The following is a 12,055-nucleotide window of genomic DNA, read 5'->3' as shown; positions in this document are numbered from 1 at the left end:
CAATGAGTTTAGCTGGGGGAGAGAGAAATCAGCAGCAGGAGGAAAGGTGCCTGAGGAGCTGGCAAGAGCTGGTTTAACCTGTGATTTGAGTTTTCATGCTTGATTTGTGTATAGTTGTAACTTTTCAGATATGCCAGAGGGAAACAAAATGTAAACAAAAGAAATTCCTCTCACCTGTTGTAGGAAAACAAAGGACCAAGGATGAACACCTCCCTTTTCTTCATCCCCCCAAACAAGCTGACTGCATGCAAAGGGTGCTAGATACCCTCATTTGAAGAATAATCATTCAGGCTTCTCTAACTCTTTCTAGGTACCTGTGCTAAATGCTTTATACATCTCATTTAATCCTCTTCACCACCCTAGAGAAAAATGGATTGATATCCCCATTTTGAAGACACAGAAACTAAAATTTATAGAAGTTAATTTGCCCAAAGTCCTACTGTTAGTAAGTGGAAAAGCTAAGCTTTGAACTCATGCTGCCTGATTCCAGACTCTATGCTCATAAATGCCTTCACTGCCATCCACATTCTTGGCAAACTTTGTCAATCCTGTGCTCCTGCAGAGGCTGGTGCCGGTTCAGTGACTGCAGAGTGACAAGGTAGCTCTGGGTCAGCTAGGAGACAGAGACATCTCCCATGTAACATGTCACTCACCAGCCCAGTCCCTCTTTACGAGGGCATAGGAAACTTATATTTTTCTTCGAATGTTACTTGTACAGGATTAAAGAAAAGTCATCAACATAATTAGGATTAGAGAAGGCAGCGTTTTAGTGTTTTAGTATTTCAGTACCAGCCAGTTAATCAGCAAGTGTGGTATCTATTAATATCACACTATGTCCTTAGAGTTGTACAAGGGCCATAGGTTTGGAGTGGTGTTTCAGTAGCATATGTAGGCTCTTAATAAAGAATTTACAACCTCCACAAGACAGCATGAAACTATTAAGGGCCATGAGACATATATTCATGTGCGAAATGCTATGACTGTGAGTGTTGAGGAAGTTCAGGGTAGGGGATGGTTTGTGTGCTGTTTGAAGAATGCAGAATTACTGTGTCTTCAAGAATTGAAAGAATTTGAAAAGCAGAAGGAATTGAGGCACTGAAGAGAAAAGCTGTGTTGTTATTTAATACGGGCTGATTGTATCACCACTGGTGAGCATGGTATAGACATTGGAGCGGGTTTTTACTACCTTTAAAAATGTGCGCTCAATCAGTTCGTTGTCTTTTGTATCAATATCAGGATGATGGAGTACACCAAATTTAGTTTTATGTGTTTGCCAAATGTTAGAGATTAAAATCTTAGATAGTAACGTCTAGTGTGGTAACCCATTGCGTTATTCTGAGCTGACTTTACTATTGACACTTCTAACACCAAGCGTGGGGGATTTTCCTCACACCACCAGACTTTACTCTCTGGACACCCTCTGGATGTCCAACAATTCAATGCAATTCTGAAACCACCAAGAGTTAGCACAGGCACCACAGGCTAAGGGCGCAGTCCCCTAAGACTGTCTTCACTTCAGATGCCCATCGCAAGTCCCAGAGCTCCTGAACTTCTGACTCACTGGCTATCGGTTGGAGGTTCCTATGACCCCTTCCTCAGGTTGGTAATTTGCTGCAATGGCTCACAGAATTCAGGGAAACACTCTGTTTACTATTACCAGTTTATTATAAAGGAGACAAATGAACAGCCAGATGAAAAGGTATACGAGGTGAGATAATTAAGTTCATGAACTTGTGGCAACGTTATTACTAACCCCTTTTTTGATATCAGAGGGATTATTCACTGTGAATTTGCACCAGCTGGGCAAACAGTTAACCAAGTTTACCATTTGGAAGTGCTGAAAAGACTGTGTGAAACAGACGACCTGAACATTTTGCCACAATTCATGGCTCTTGCATCACGACAGTGCACCAGCTCACACGGCACTGTCTGTGAGGGAGTTTTTAGCCAGTAAACAAATAACTGTATTGGAACACCCTCCCTACTCACCTGTTCTGGCCCCCAATGACTTCTTTATTTACCTAAAGATAAAGGAAATATTGCAAGGAAGATGTTTTGATGACATTTAGGATATCAAAGGTAATATGACAACAGCTTTGATGGCCATTCCAGAAAAAGAGTTCCAAGATTGCTTTGAAGGGTGGACTAGGCACTGGTGTCAGTGCATAACTTACCAAGGAAAATACTTCGAAGTGACCGTAGTGATATTCAGCAATGAGGGATGTAGCACTTTTTCTAGGATGAGTTTGCAAACTTAATTGTTTGACCTGGTATAGGGCAAGGCCTGGAAGGATCCCAAGCACAGGAGTTTCTATACCTGTGGAGTTTGGGTGCACTACCCCCCAGGCACAATATTCGCCAACCCAGAAGCTCCCCAAGTCCTGTCATTTAGGGGTATTTATGGAGGTCCCACTATGCAGTACAATGATTAAATCATTGGCCATAGGTGATTGAACTCAATCTCCACCCCCAGTTCCCTTCTTAGTGGTCTGGGGGTGGGGCTGAAAGTTCAAGCTTCTAATCAAATTGTGGTGTTTATGGCAACCAGGTGTCTTGCTTTCTCAAAGCTTTGTAGGAAACCTTCAGCTAAGAATCATCAGTATATCAAAGTCACTCGTATCACTCAGGGAATTCCAAGGGTAGGTATTAGGAACTCTGTGTCAGGAGGCAGGGAGAAAGACCAAATATGTATTTCTTATTATATCATAATATCATAATTATCAAAGCATGTCATTAAGTTTTCTTGAACAAAACACAATGATAGATTATAGTTATATCTGGGGAAAAGTCAGGCCAGCATCTCTGCTTGTTCAGCAGGGTCACTGACGTCTGTGGCAGCTCCCCCACTGGTCCAGGTGGCAGTTAAGGGGTCCAGGGAGTCTCTTTGTGAAGCTCTACTGAGACAGATTCACTCTTTTCTCATCAGTGTGTTCCTATTGCACTTTATGCATAATGTTTTCTTAGCATCTCTTAAAGCGTCTCTTCTACGGTATTATATTTGTCAAGACAGTTAAAGGTCTGCACGGGTTCATGAAAAAGGAAAATACATCCCACCACTTGATAGAGGATCACATTTTAAGAAGAGCATATAGGATAGAATATATGTTCAGGTGGCCATATTTAGAAAATGCGGTCTGCCACAACATGGAAAGCGGTAACCACACAAAGGGTTCACAAACATTAACTATTACTATTATTACTGAATAAAAGCTTTTTAAAAGAATGAATCAATATATCTTCCTTTAGGCTCGAGCTTCATACAGGAGTGAAATAACTATTTACTTGTGAATTGTTGGCTTGGGCTTGTATTGTCTGCTACCTGCTACCTGCAAGGACCCCTTGAAATTAAAGAGTTTTTAAATTTTACATTTCATTTTAAACTCATTTTAAACTTAACAGAAGTTTTAAGAGTAGTTTAACACAAAAAATGAACTCTCTCAACCCCTCGGATTTACCTGCTTTAACATTTTGCCTCATTTACTTTTACTCTCTCTGCCTTTCACTGTGTCTGTCTCTCTCGCTACCATTTTAGAGTTAGTTTCAGTTATCATACCCCTTGAGCCCTCATAAACCCATAGTACTATTATCAAATTCAAGAAATTTAACATGGATACAATGTTGTTATTGAATATATAGACCATATTCAAATTTCAACAATTGTCCTAATAATGTTTTTATGTAGTTTATTTTTTCTCTGGACCAGGATTCAATCCAGGATCACAAATTACATTTAGTTGTCTTGTCTCTTTAGTCTCCCTTGATTTGAAACAATTCTTCAGGGTTGTCTATCATGACAGTAGCATTTTTGGTAGAAAACTCCATTTAGGTTTGCCTCGGGTTTCCTCGTGATTAAGTCAGATGATGCATTTTTGGCAAATATATCACAAAAGTCGAGTGTGCCCTTATCGTGTATCACCTCAGGGGGACATGTTATTAGTTTATTCCATTGTTGATTTCATTAACTTTGCTTATTTGTATAAGGTGGTGACAGCGGGCATATTGTAGAACTTCTATTTCCTTTTGTAATCTGTGGGGAAATATTTTGGAGACTATTTAATATTCTGTCCTCTTCAAACCTTCACCTAGTATTTTTAGCATGATGAATCTTACCTGAATTGGTTATTACTATGATGGTTTCAAAACAGGTGATTTTCTAACTTTTATTACTTCCTCTACTTTTATTTTCCCTCTTTTATTTATTTTCCCTTTTATTATAGAGGTATATTTTACAAATAAAATTGTATATAGTTAAAGTATATAACATGAATTAACACATCTATCACCTCACATAGTTACCTTTTTTTGTGTATGTGGTGAGAATGCTTAAAATTTACTTACTAAGCAAATTTTAAGTATATAATACAGTGTTACTAACTATGGTTACCATGTAGTATGTTAGATCCCAGAGCTTATTCATCTTATAACTAAGGGTTTATACCCTTGGACCAGCATCTCCCCATTTTCCCCACCCCTCAGCCCCGGTAACTACTATTCTATTCTCTATTTCTATAAATTCAACTTTTTTTCTGTGTGTTTTTTTTTTTTTTTTAAGATTCCACATATAAGTGAAATTAGACTGTATTTGTATTTCTGTGTCTAGCTTATTTCACTTAACATAATGTCCTCCAGGTTCATCCATGTTGTCACAAATGGAAGGATTTCCTTCTTTCTTGTAGCAGAATAATATTGTTTGTGTGTGTGTAGCATATGTTCTTTACTTATCTATGGATGTGTGCTTAGGTTATTTCCATATTCTGGCTATTATGAATAATGTTGCAAAGAACATGGGAGTACAGCTATCTTTTTGAGATTTAATTTCCTGAAACAAGATACTAATTTCATTTCTTTTGGATACATACCTAGAAGTAGGATTGCTAGATCATATAGTAGTTCTATTTTTAATTTTTTGAGAAATCTCCATACAGTTTCCCATAGTGGCTGCACCAACAGTGCACAGGAGTTCCCTTTACTCCATATTCTGGCCAACACTTGTTATCACTTGTCTTTTTGTTAATAGCCATTCTAATAGGTGTGAGGAAATATCTCATTGTGGTTTTGATTTGCATTACCTTGATGATAAGTGATTCTGAGTATCTTTTCATGTACTGATTTGCCATTTGTGTATCTTTTTTGGAAAAAAAGTGTTTATTCCATTCCTTTGCCAGTTGTTTAAATTGAATTATTTGTTCGTTGTTTTTTTTTTTTTTTGCAGTTGAGTTATATGAGTTCCTTATACATATATTGGATATTAACCCCTTATCAGATATATGGCGAGCCAATATTTCCTCCCATTCTGTAGGTTGCCTTTTTATTTTGATTGTTTTCTTCTATTTTTATTAGCTGACATTCTATTATAAAAAACAGCTTTTCAAACTCCCTCCTTACATATTGGATTCTTTTTTTTTTTAATTAAAATTTATTGGGGTGACAACTGTTAGTAAAATTACGTAGATTTCAGGTGTACAATTCTGTATTACATCTTCTATAAATCACATTGTGTGTTCACCACCCAGAGTCAGTTCTCCTTCCATCACCATATATTTGATCCCCCTTACCCTTATTTCCCTCCCCCCACCCCTCTTACCCTCTGGTAACCAATAAACTATTGTCTCTGTCTATGAGTTTTTGTTTCTCATTTGTTTGTTTTGTTCTTTTGTTGTTTTTGGTTTATATACCACATATCAGTGAAATCATATGGTTCTCTGCTTTTAATGTCTGACTTATTTCGCTTAGCATTTTACTCTCAAGATCTATCCATGTTGTCACAAATGGTCCTATATCATCTTTTCTTACCGCCGAATAGTATTCCATTGTGTATGTATTCCACACTTCTTTATCCATTCATCTATCGAAGGACATTTTGGTTGTTTCCATGTCTTGGCCACTGTAAACAAAGCTGCAATGAACATTGGAGCACATATGTCTTTATGGATAAATGTTTTCAGATTTTTTGGGTAGACACTCAGGAGAGGGATTGCTGGGTCATATGGTAATTCTATTCGTAATTTTTTGAGGAACCTCCACACTGCCTTCCATTAAGGGCTGCACCAGTCTGCATTCCCACCAACAGTGTATGAGGGTTCCTTTTTCTCCACAGCCTCTCCAACACTTGTTACTATTTGTCTTGTTGATGATAGCCATTCTGACTGGGGTGAGGTGATATCTCATTGTGGTTTTGATTTGCATTTCTCTGATGATTAGTGATGTTGAGCATTTTTTCATATGTCTATTTGCCATTTGTATGTCCTCTTTGGAGAAATGTCTCTTCAGGTCCTCTGCCCATTTTTGAATTGGATTGTTTGTTTTTTTGTTGTTGAGTTGCATGAGTTCCTTGTATATTTTGGATATTAGCCCCTTATCAGAGGCACTGTTTGCAAAAATCTTCTCCTATTCAATTGGTTGCCTCTTTATTTTGTCGATGGTTTCTTTTGCTGTACAGAAGCTTTTAAGTTTGATATAGTCCCATTCATTTATTTTAGCTTTTACTTCCATTGCCTTTGGAGTCAAATTCATAAAATGTTCTTTGAACCCAAGGTCCATAAATTTAGTACCTATGTTTTCTTCTATGCAGTTTATTGTTTCAGGTCTTATGCTTAGGTCTTTGATCCATTTTGAGTTAATTTTGGTACATGGTGACAGATAGCAGTCCAGTTTCATTCTTTTGCACGTGGCTTTCCAATTCTGCCAGCACCCTTTATTGAAGAGGCTGTGTTTTCTCCATTGTATATTTTTTGCTTCTTTGTCAAAAATTATCTGTCGATAGTTATGCGATTTTACTTCTGGGTTCTCAGTTCTATTCCATTGGTCTACGTGTCTGTTTTTCTGCCAATACCATGCTGTTTTGATTATTGTAGCCCTGTAGTACAAGCTAAAGTCAGGGAGTGTGATACCTCCAGTATTGTTTTCTTTTCTTAAGATTGCTTTGGCTATTCGGGGTCTTTTGTGGTTCCAAACAAATCTGATGATTGTTCTATTTCTTTAAAAAATGCCATTGGGATTTTGATGGGGATTGCATTAAATCTGTATATTGCTTTGGGTAATATGGCCATTTTAACTATGTTGATTCTTCCAATCCATGAGCATGGAATGTCTTTCCATTTCTTTGTGTCTTCTTTAATTTCTTTTAAAAATGTCATATATTGGATTCTTAATAATGGATTATTATTTCTGTTAAGTGAATTACAATCCACTCGTGTTAGTTAATTCATTTTGAAGCTCAAATTATCTCAGATTTGTCCAATGGGTGACCTCAAAGCTGGTTCTTGAGTTCTTTTGACATATCTCCTATATTAGTCTGTCTGGTCTGCCATAACAAAATACCACAGACTGGTTGGCTTTAACAACAGAAACTTATTTCTAACAGTTCTGGAAGCAGGGAATTCCGAGATCAAGGTGCTGGCAATTTGGTTCCTGGTGAGAGCTTTCTTCTTGATTTGCAGATGGCCACCTTTTCTCTGTATTCCCACATGGTAGAGAAAGAGCTATGGTATCTCTACCTCTTTTTACACGGGCACCAGTCAGTCCTATTGGATTAGGGCCCCATTTTTACGACTTTATTTAACCATTATTATCACCTCCTCATAAGCCCTATATCCAAATACAGTGATGTTGGAATTAGGGCTTCAATACATGAATTTTGAGGGGACAGAGACATTCAGTCCATAACATCTCCTGTCATTTTTTGAGTACTTACTTTTGAGTATAACAAGATATTCCAAACTCTTCTTGTATTTCTTTACCTCAGCCTTCATTCCCATAAGGGGCTTTGTCTCATTTCAGTGAATCATTGTACTTAGAAATAAGATCTTCAAGGAAGCATTTGTGCAGGTCATCTAATGTTGAGGCTATTCAGGCAAAAACGAGTTATATAGAGAATTCATGAAACAGCTAGAAACCTTCCTTGAATTAAAAGTGCAAAGATATGAGGCTACTTCTTGACCCTTACCTAAAATGTTTTATATACAATATTATTTTTACATCCAACCAATTGCAAAGCAATAGAATAAAAGCCATACACCTGGGCTTAATGGAAGTGAGGATTTATTGAACACTGAGCCAAGAGGGAGAAAAAATTGCAAGATAATAGGAGGTCAGGACCCCAGAAGAAAGTATAGCAGTTTTGGAACACCCACTTTTCAGATGACTGGTCAGAGCCAGCAGACAAACAGCCTTATTTTGAAATAGTGACTGTTTGTACCATCTGAACTTAACCAATCATAAAGCTCAGTTGATATTTCAAGACTAATATGGTCTTAGAGATCGTTTGTGATTTTTGGCTAATGCTGCCTTTCAAGGATCCAACCCCTCCGTGTAGGATCAGATTTCCCTGCCTTGCGCTGAACTTGGATGGTCTTCGTCCATCCTGGATCTTTATATCACTTAGCCTCTTTGATTATTTAGGACAAGAAACATAGCACAGACAGACGGAGCCTTGTTCTTGGTACATCTTTTGATGACTAATTGACGCTGTGTAGACCTAAGTCCCTTCTCCTTTCTGGGCTTTCTTATTTGTAAGATGAGAGGCTGAGGCTAAATTCTAAGTTCCTTTCTTAGCTTTCAAGTTCTATGAAACCTTTCCTGCCTAAAACCTTTAAAGTGCAAATTAAACTCTCAGGTTGAGCTACATTACCAGAGGAGCTGGGTGCATTACAGAATTAAAGTCCTCAGAGCTTCAGCAAGCCTGTTTTTCAGAGAGTGCTTGCTTTTTACCACTGTGAAGAGAGGAATCAGCACACTAGCTATAACTTCATATGACTAATGGTAACCATGGCGACCACTAAATATTCCTTCTAGACCTTACATCTGCACAGCTCGCTGAAGCAGAGGAAATAAACGTTGCTGCTTTGAAAAATGATAAAAATAATCTGAACCAGCGACAAGCTTGGAAGGAAAGGAGAGATCTCACATCTGAAGGTCAAGCCATTTCATCTCATTATCTCTCACGGCTTTGTTTAATCTCAGGAGTCATTTGGTGCCAACTGAACGGATAGGTCACAGGCCTGAGGGATTAGCATTAGACTTCTGAAGTACTTGACTAATTTTTAAAGAAGCTTCTGGGGTTCTGGCAATATTTGCTAGGTCAGTGTGATGACCCCTCTGTTTAAATGTTGAAAGTGAACATAAAAACACCAAAAGAGGATCTCCCAGGCTTCCAGTAATTCTTGATGTCAGGTTATCTTAGTGCTTTAAGGTCAGAGAGGAGGAATATGGGCAAGGGAGCTGGGCCACATGAAGCCTGTAAATTCAACAAAAGAGAATAAATGACAGCAGATGGTGCCTTGGGTAAAACATGGGGGCAATCACCAGGAAAATTATAGTTCATGGTACAGTCCAGGAGACCCACACAGGAAATGTAAATAAGTGGATTATCCGAGAGTGGGTGGTGTTTGTGAGCAACTGGAGAGCACATGGCCTATCTAAAAGAGGGCAGCTTATTGTTGCCATGGGAGATCCAGAACTCTCATTTTTCAACAGAGGCTAGAAATCTCGATTTTATTTTTAAATACCAAAATTTTAAATAATTTAATGTTGACATGGTGTGGGTTGCCATTTTGCATCCTCTGAAATTATACTCACCCTTTGAGAATGAAAACAGGAAATGCCAGAGAGATGGAATTCTATATCATGACCAATAACAAGAACCATGAAACCATAAACACCACAAATTCAATCAAGCTGACCTTGGTCTGTAATGTCAGGGAGGCCTAACTGTGTGTATGGTTTACATTTAAGTAATTACATTGGGTTTAGTTTGGAGAAATAATATGTCAACATATAAAGATAATCTGAATGGCAGTTCTCAAAGGGGCCCAGAATGACACATATTTCAGTCTGTCTCTAGCACCGGAGGCTGTGAACACCTTTCTAAGTGGCTAGTCTTTCTTCCTGAAGCCATCTTTCACAACTCCCCTCCCCTCATTCTTTTTATCTGAATTGCAAAAGACATTAGTACCAAGAACCCCACGCTGAGCCAGGCCTATGCTTTAGATTAGTTTGGGGGCTGCAGATAAGTCATAAACAACTGACTAGAGTGGGGAGTGAGGGGACAGAGAGAGCAAGCAGCAATCTCTGACAGTGGAAAGAAGCCAACACATGCAAAATTGCCCACAACCCTATCCACTGTGTTACCCCACTGGGGACTAGTCTGGGTATTGCCTAATAATAGGGAGCAGTGGATCATTTTATCCTTGAAAATGCGTAATTATTTTCCAGGTTATAGAATGAGTATAGGAAAATCTGAACACTAGAGGGAAAAAGAACAACTTGTAATCATAATGTGAAGTAGAGATGAAGAGACATTTCACAGAAAAGGAGAGACCAGCCAGTGAAATGTTGTCTTGTGGGAAATTGCTCTGATGCAATGGGAGCTTCCACGTGTCATGCTAGACAAGTTCTTACAGAGGTCATGGAACAGAAAGGCTCACAGATCGAATTAATTATGCTGGAATCATGTAGTTCATTGAACCAATTTAAAATACAAAGTGAGAAACAAGGGACAGAGGAACATGACACACTTCGGGCAGGGTGTGTGCCCAAGGCAGGACCACACTGCCTGAATCCTGTGGTACCCAGTGTTCATGTGTCCTGACTGTCTGCCACACTAACCCCCCCACACCCCCAGCCATGTGGATATGAGAACCAGAGTTGAGGGGGACTAAGAGGGCTCAGTTCCTCTTTGGGAGAGATGTGAGGACAATTATACCAAACAAAGCTGTCACTCCCTGATTAACCTCATGAGCACTTGTGTGTTTTATGTGCATTTTCTAGGGAGAGGCTATGTGGGACCAAAATGGAGCCCCCATGGGTGTCACCAGTGGGTGGACAATTTATCAGGGATGACATAGCCATCAGCTGGGAAGTGACATGACTTGTGTCTTACTAATACTTAAAATTTACTTGTGTAGCTTTCAAACTATTGACATTGATGGTAGTGGGCGGGCATGCGAAGTTTTGGGGACCCCAAACCCTTTACCAGGAAGGACTTCAACTGGAAAGCAGGGAATGACAGACAGAAATACATTTGTTGCTGCTTTTGTGTGAAGAGTGTGAGGTTTCCCCATGAAACCTGGAATGGACCTGTATAAAAAAGTGACCAGGTCAGAAAGGGTCTAATGTGCATTCCCCCTTAAGAACTAAACCGGCACTATTTTCCTGGGGTCCCTTAGGCCTGTGAATGCCTGCAACCTGCAAACAGGAGAGCAAATGTGTGGAGTAAGATGACGGGAGGAGAGAAGTCTAGCGAAGACCAACATGTAAAGGACAGATGGAGAAAGGGGAACATGTGAAGGGGATGGAACTTGAATAGTCAGAGAGCTTGAAGGATCCAAGATGCTTGCAACAGAAGTCAGGGTGCTCATAAATCCTGCTTCAATGAAAGGGGCTGCTCATGAACTAAAGATGAGAATGTCTTAGTGAATACACCCATCTAGAAGGGAGAAGGCGGGGCAAAGCGAGGGGAGCTCCTGCCATTCAGAATGAAAGTAAGGGCGAGAGAAATGCCTAATCCTGAATGTTTCTCATTGCACATGGGGAAGTGTGGTGATGGTGGCCAGGAAACCAAAGTGCCATTTTGGGTTCCCCTCTTTGAAATCACATCACTCCAGACTGGAGTTTATAGCATCCCACTACCTGCCCCTTTCTTTCATTCTGCACGTCTAAGGGGTTTGCCTATATGCACATTCTTTTTCAGATGTCTAATTCTGACTCAGAAAATTGCTGGTTTCAACTCTTTTGCCAGATGGCTGAGGAAAGAGCAATTGACTGTTAGTGCTAAATGCCTGTGTCAGAGCCCAAAGCAGCCGGTTTCAATTAACATAAAAGCAGCATAGATCTCCTGACATGCAAGGGGAAAAGGATGGGATGATGAAACCTCATCCTGGATGAAAAAGGAAAACACACTGCATCCTTTCTCCTCTCAGATGCTGGCCCCACAGTTGTGTTGAGAGGGGACTATATTTACGAATGAGAGGGGAATATAAATCAGAATTCCCAGCACAATCCCCTTAGTTCCCTTCTGCTTAGCTGTAAGGGAGTGGTTCTCAAAGTCACACGTCAG

This window comes from Rhinolophus hipposideros (genome assembly GCF_964194185.1).
Source record: "Rhinolophus hipposideros genome assembly, chromosome: 9".
NCBI lineage: Eukaryota > Metazoa > Chordata > Mammalia > Chiroptera > Rhinolophidae > Rhinolophus > Rhinolophus hipposideros.
Note: the sequence above shows the minus strand (reverse complement) of the source record.